The sequence below is a fragment of the Penaeus monodon genome, chromosome 2 (assembly GCF_015228065.2).
Source record: "Penaeus monodon isolate SGIC_2016 chromosome 2, NSTDA_Pmon_1, whole genome shotgun sequence".
Lineage (NCBI taxonomy): Eukaryota > Metazoa > Arthropoda > Malacostraca > Decapoda > Penaeidae > Penaeus > Penaeus monodon.
Window position 1 is genome coordinate 26467903 of NC_051387.1, and position 7384 is coordinate 26475286.

A 7384-nucleotide genomic window follows, 5' to 3' on the forward strand; every position below is an offset into this window, starting at 1 on the left:
TACATGGGATGATAACTGCTGTGTTGTTTTTTTCGCCTTGTGGCGGATGGCATAATCACTTCACTTGGCACCGGTGCAGCCTCACACAGCATAGTTTCCCTCCACACCGAGTCATCCGCCACAATCACATCACTCAGCACCGGCGAAGCCTCGCTCGGCATAATTACCTCCGCACTGCCTGTGGGATGCTGTCAGCAATGATTCGCCACGATGCAGGAGAGTGGGATGCAACCATTTGGCCAATCAGCATACTCGGCCGCTGACCTCACATCTCCTAGATTGTATATATACCGCATGCTCGCCAAAAATTAGACAGACTACTCTGCACCTCAAGGCCTACTCAAGGCCTAGGCTCCTCACTAAGCTAACCTAGGCCTCTCCAACACTGGTGACCCCGAACGACATGAACACCAACGCAGCTACCCTTTTCACTGAAGTGAATGCTGCCTCCATCCACCTCCCGCCCTCTTCACCAAATGAAGCCCTCACATGGTTTTGGCGAGCTGAAACCCAGTTCAGGCTCAAGAATATAGTTAAGGTAACCACCAAAGCAGACTACGTCATAGCCGTCTTGCCCGAGGAGGTTTTCCACTGGTTAGCCTCTTGGTTAGACAGCCAGCCTGACAACATTGAATACGACAAGCTGAAACAAGAGCTGTTGCAGGAATTTTTGCTTTCTCCATCTGAGAAGGCACAGCATATCTTCAACATCCCCAACACACCAATTGGAGATTGTACTCCAAAACAGGTCTGGCAAGAAATCACCAAAGATACACAAGGCAAGTTCCATGAAGTGGATCTTAAAAAAGAGATTTGGCTCCACTCTCTCCCTGGCAACATCAGGGAGAAACTCCATGACTCATATGAGATGGCCATTGATGTTCTCACCAGAAGCAACGCACTGATGGAAGCATCTCGGCAAGCTCGCCCTAAACCAACAGCTCCCGTTTTCCCACTGACTAGTACCGACATCAACGCAGCAACTGCTCGAGGGTCCAACACCATCTGGAGACCTTTCACTCCATTCCTGGCTGCAGACAGCATTTGCTTCTACCGCAAGCAGTACGGGAGAGCAGCCTATAATTGTCTCGATGGATGTAGGTGGAGGCCATAAGGGCATCCAAAACACGCGGAAGGTGGCCGCAAAGCAACACAGCCACAATCACGTTCAACACAGTCGACTGCCCCCACACTGGTTTCCACATCCAAGAAGAGATAACCGGAAAGCATTTTCTCATCGATACCGGAGCCTTCCTTTCCATTTTCCCAGCTCCGACAGATGAGCTGCCAACAACGACCTGCAAAGGCTTGTCACTGCCAATGGAACTCCAATAAACTCTTACAGTTCCAGAGACATCGCCATATGCCTCGCCGGGCGCACTTGGGCTCTAATGCAGTTTCTTGGCATCACTCTCCACTTCACAACAGCATACCATCCACAGGCATATGGACTTATCGAGAGATTGCATCGATCCCTCCAGACAGCCCTCACCGCCTATTGCACCACGCCACATTGACTTCGCAGCTCCCCTGGGTGCTTCTTGGGCTCAGGACAGCGCCTAAGGAGGATCTCGCCCATTCTGCAGCCGAGATGGTATATGGTTGGCCCCTTGTTATGTCTGGAGAATTTTTCCCCAGTGATGGCTTGAACAACACTCAACTAGAGGACCACCACCGGTAGCACAGCAATTCGCTCCCAGTAGACCCACCCATCGCTCTCATCGCCTGTCCTATACCCCACCAGGACTGGACATGGCTGATTTTTTTCTCCGCAATGATGACCACCGCCGGCCGCTATCCTGCGCTTACAAAGGTCCTTTCAGGCTCCTTCAGGACTCCCTCAGGACTTTCAAGCTACAGCTCAATGAACAGATCGATTGGGTCACCATAGAGCACCTTAAACCAGCATACATCAGTGCCTCTGACCATGATGACGCCACTTACACAAGAGTCAGACACCATTCTCGCCCCCGCAGGATCCTCGACCTGTAGTCCTTTCTTCCTCGATAGGGCGGATGCATTGTGGCAGATGCCACAATCACTTCACTCGGCACCAGCGCAGCCTTGCTCGGCATAGTTTTCCCTCCACACTAAATCATCTACCACAATCATCTCACTCAGCACTGGCACAGCCTCACTCAGCTTAATTACTTCTTTCATCAGCTGACCTCACATCTCCCAAACTGTATTTATACCGCATGTTCACCAAAAATTAGCACTCATGGTCCAGCCACTGGAAGCTCCTCTTGAGGTGCAGGTCTAGAGTCCTCTCTGAGGTGATACAGCCTTTGGGTAGCTGTTTCACTGTAAAGGAGGACGAAAGGGTTCCAAACAGTGATGCCTATCTTGTAGGTGGAAGGGCATCCCCTCTGGTCTCTCCCCAGGGGTTCACATCTACCCACGTGTTTGCAGTACATGGCATCCCCGTGCACTGTGGAGACAGGAGTCCTGGAGGTTGAGCGATGTGCATGAGCAACACACCTCTTTGGTCCCTTATTCCAGCAAGACAGGTGGTCTGATCTTGACCTGGTCAGATCAATTGGCTGGTCTCCTTCACGAGGCTAGGGTCAAGCAGTCAATGTTAGCACTCACACTGGTCCCATGAGTGGTGGTACAACAGCCATTGGGTGCATATATCCTCTCACCACCCATGTGGCTGTTAGACAGATTTCCCTTGTTGGGCTCGGTGGTGGGTGGGGGCGTGAGAGGATGAAAGAACTGCTTATTTTTATTGCAAACACTCCTACAAACCACCCTCAAGAAAGAAACGAACCTTTTGTGTACCCCTCAGACGTCCTCCCTGACCGAGATGTGAGCACAAGCTGAACCAGCCGAACAGCTGCTGCCCCCACGACCGCAGCCCAGAATTTTTATACTGAAAGGGCAGTCCAAAATGACTCAGGCCAGAAAACAGACTCTGAGGTGAGTCTAGACCCCCAGGCATTTCCCACAGTTTAAGGTTCCCTCTAAAGCTGAAGGCTAAAAGCATTGGAGATGCAGCGAAAAAACCAATTGTTAATCCGGGTTGCAAGAGACCAGGGCATGAAATTTTTATGCCCAAAAACCAAGCTACCCTGAATTTTCCCGCAGGAAACAAAGGACCTTAAGATGGGAGGAAAGTGTGTCTCTCGCCACTGAATCCCGACAGGAGAGTTTAAGATGGTGCTACTTGGCTTCTCACTTCATATGATGTGGATCTGATCACATCACACCACGGTCGTGGACGCCAGCCGAATGTCGAAAAGGGAAGAAGCCCAACCCGCAAGTCCTGGTGACCTTGAAAGGAGCCAGGCACACAAGGAAGGCCAAAGGGATACAAAAGCCAAATTTTCCCAACTGTGCCAAGGGCCATCACATCTGGAGCCAGGCCTGGTCTGCCAGGAAAGAGGCGGCCCTCAGGCAACAAGAGGTTGCTAAAAAGCAACTAGACTTTGTTCCTGCTTCCCCGGACACCCATGTTTATGGACAGAACAAAAGAGAAAAGACTTCCGACCTCCTAAGAGGAAGGAAGCCCCTCCACAGCTGACACTGGATATCTCCAATAAAGAGGAGTTTCCAGCCATTTCTAAAATGCAGTAAAAGAACCACAGGAATAAAGGTTCAAAGTACACTGCAAAAGCCTAACCAAGATATGATAATCTCTTCTTTGATGAGGAAGATATGACTCTCCTGTGACTGCTGTAGTTACTGCAGTAGCGACAGCTTTGGGGAGGTCCAGTGAGGAGGCGGAGGAGGCAGTCACAGTCGCCATGATGGCAATGACCCAGACTGTTGCAGTCCTGAAAGGGAGGAAGCTGAACAGAGCCAAAGGAGCCCCACCCTCACCCCAGGATGAGACTCCCCTCCCCACCCCAACCCTAGCCATGCCCTCACAGGCAGAGCCAGAATAGGCTGAGTCTATACAGCCAGTGCCAGAGCAAGCTGACCTTACTCAGGTAAAGTCAGCAAAGAGAAAAGACACACAGACAAAGCCTGAAGTGAGAAAAGCCAAACTCACAAAAATCAGTGCTACCAAAGGCTCTCCAACTCCCAGTGGACCTATGGTTATCCTGACAAACAGCCCAAAACTAGATGAAGATCCCTCAACCAGCGAGGACTTCACAGTGGAGTTGTCAGACTCCGACACAAATGACTGAAACAGAATATAAAGACGTCTCTGATGTAACTACTACCAAGTAACATCATGACGTTGCCATGCTCCAGGAGACATTAATAGAGGGGACTGTTCGCTTCTCAGGCTATCATGTCTTCATGCTGCCAAGCATAGCTGGCAAAGGAGGCTTGATCACCTTGGTCAGAGCAATAATCCCTTGTTCTGCAATAACCGGTGCACCGCACTGTGGAGAGGATGTTGAATCTCCTGCTGTTGAGATTCACTTAGCTGGGAGCCCCTTCAAGCTGTACAATGTGTACAGCAAGCCAGGCTGAGGGAGCTTAGACATCAGCTAGGTCTGTGCTACTGTAGCACAAGACCTAGTATTCGTCGGGGCACTGGATATGGCAGGCCATCACATAGCCAATGTGCTTGAGACTTTCCCTGAGATTGCTCTTCTCAATAGCCAAGGCCAATGCATGTCAAAGGAGGGGTCCTTGACCTCACTTTGGCCATTGCTGCTCCAGGAGTTAAATATTGGGTGTCGGGGAACTGGCACGGTTGTATGATGTGTGACGATTAATAAAATTTGATATAATTTGAGTAATGCTATTTGCTTCTTTTCAAGTTTATACTTTCTTTCGTCTATAATTAGTTTCTTTGTGCACCATTAAGCACATTATTACATTTGTGATGAGTAAAATGTTTTGTAATTTTTGGAGGCCCGGGCAAAGCTTGCTTTCCTAACCAAAGTCTACTTATTTCAACTTGGAGCTGAACTAGTGTAACCAATGCTGCCCTAGAACTCATAAGACAATGCGCGTACCTATCTAAGAACAGGTACGAGAAGTCTACATATACTTATTTAGACCTTGCCTAGATATGTGCGACCGCAGCCGGAGAATATCAATTCGGTAAAATTATTTTTTATATCTTTTATAATAATAATAATAATAATGATAATAATTAATATTTATTTATTTATATATATTTTTTCTGTGAGGAAGAGGGGTTGCCAATTGTTATATTTAGGTGAATACAATTAGACACTTACTGAGAAGAATGAGGTCTGGCAGAGTGCCTTCCGGAGCGTTTTTCAGTGTGTTGAGCAGATCAACGGTCCCACGTGAAGTTCGGGCGTTCCCTGCGGCTTCAGCTGGCCGCGTCGCCTAAATTTTGATGTCGGACCCAGTGGGTAAAAGGATAAACTTTCGGTGAACTTGAGGTCCCACGCGGAAGTTGTGTTATACTTAAACCATTTTTTGACCTTTTTGTCCCAAAAATCTCCACGGTGATAATTTGTCCCCTGAAAGTGCAGTATAATGGTTATCGTATAATTCACGATCGTTCTTGTACGCAACTATGAGTTGTTACATCATCTGCAATAGCATTTGGATAACAATGATATAGACACAAAGTAGATAATGATAGTATAAGTATATATATATATATATATAATATATATATATATATATTATATATATATATATATGTATATATAATATATATATATAATATATATATCTAAAATATATATATATATTTTATCATATATATATAAAATATATACATGTAATTATTACATGTATATAATATATATATATATATATATATATATTATATATATATATATATATATATATATATATATATAATATAACTATCCACTTCATAACCATACACTTAGCAGTACACTCTGGTGTTTTCTTAACATCTAATTGGAAATTCATCGTACATATAAACAAACAACAGCCAAAGCTAATCATAACTTGGGTTTCTATATAGAAACTTACAGCTCAATATGACAGCAAACTTACAGCTCACTTGTCTCTCAACACTAGTACTGTGCCACAGTCTAGAACCAACACGCGGGCAAACTTGAGCAAATAAATGCCAGGGTTGAAAGGTCATTGCTAAAAGTTGTATAAACCCCGCCTGGTATAAACAATAAAACATCATGAGATGCAATGACAATAAACAAATAGACAAGCTCATAACCGACGTAGTTTACTATATTAAAGACGGCTGTATTGACACTAACAAAGCTATATCCGTACAACACTAAGCGCGTGTTGCTTGTGAAATATACCACATGAACTCCTACAAGCATGGTTCCTCTCCACCCAACCGAGACTGCAACAGGCTCCTACGCCACATGACAGCCCCGGAATTCACCTGTCCACAAAGAAGGCCCTCACAATCAGCACGCGGCACTAATGCTTACAAACCTTTCAGTTTCTTATTTCCCTCATGCTTTTTCTGTTATGTCAGATCAGGCCAACGGAAGCAATCGGGCCCCGTTTGTATTACCTGGTAAGTCGTGATGATGAAGTCAAGATCTCGCATGTGGTCTAGAAGTACCTCGATGTGCTGCCTGATGCGCGAGTCTCCGATGTACATGATATGCGTGGTCTTTCCAGCCTTCGCCCGCGACCTCACACACCTGCCTATATCTTTTCCACTGTATTCCCGCAAGCTGCAAGCCAGGTGAGGCAGTCGACCACTGACTTGCTGCAGCCGCCACTGCTGTAAGAGTAAAAACAGGCAATGTTAAAAAAATCTTGAATTTTGTGTACCAACACCCGAGAATGAGTTTCCTGTACGAATGCACATGAGAGTAGCCAAAGCAGAAATACAACAGACACTATGAAATCAGTCAATATCATTCAGCAGAGCAATATCAAACTAAAAACAGGCGTGGTGGTCGGTCACACTGTCCTCTTCCTTTTATAAAGATAAAGATGGCAAAGTAGCCCTAAAACAAATCGCGGGGCCAGTAACGCTGAAGAGTAAAATGCATTGACACATGAAATGGATTAAGAACAGTACGGCAATCAAGGGAGGACAGAATGGACAAAGAAGGACACGGACGAATGGTCAAAGCAAGGTGAGGCTGAGGGAAGTTAAAATCGCTGTGAATTATTTCGACTGGCAGTATGTGAGTTGAGGGAATCGCAGTGAGAGCGGCCGGTTCAGACTTATTTGTGATCGTGACAGACATAACGCCAATATCTAAAGTTAATTATTCGCACTGACTTTGACTGTTTTGTAGTAGATAAGATGAAATTCTCCTAATAATAACCTGAGTGATGTTCAATTTTGAGATTGTAGTTGCATGGCACCAAATGCATATGCAAAAAAAGATCCTTGTAGAAACAATAATGAGCAGACTTACCTTATTCACAGCAACACTGTCCCATTCAGGCCACGCCCCTCGCAGTGGTCAGGGCCCATGTGCGGCTGTGCGTAGCCAATGATATCATAAAAATGGTGGTGAAGAAAGCGCCTTTC

General features: G+C 46.0%; 1 pseudogene; it reads right to left on the bottom strand.

Annotated features, from left to right (window-relative positions):
- LOC119582059 overlaps positions 1 to 5225 on the bottom strand; it is a 21032-nt pseudogene extending 15807 nt beyond the window's left edge.
- Positions 5226 to 7384: the final 2159 nt, after the last annotated feature.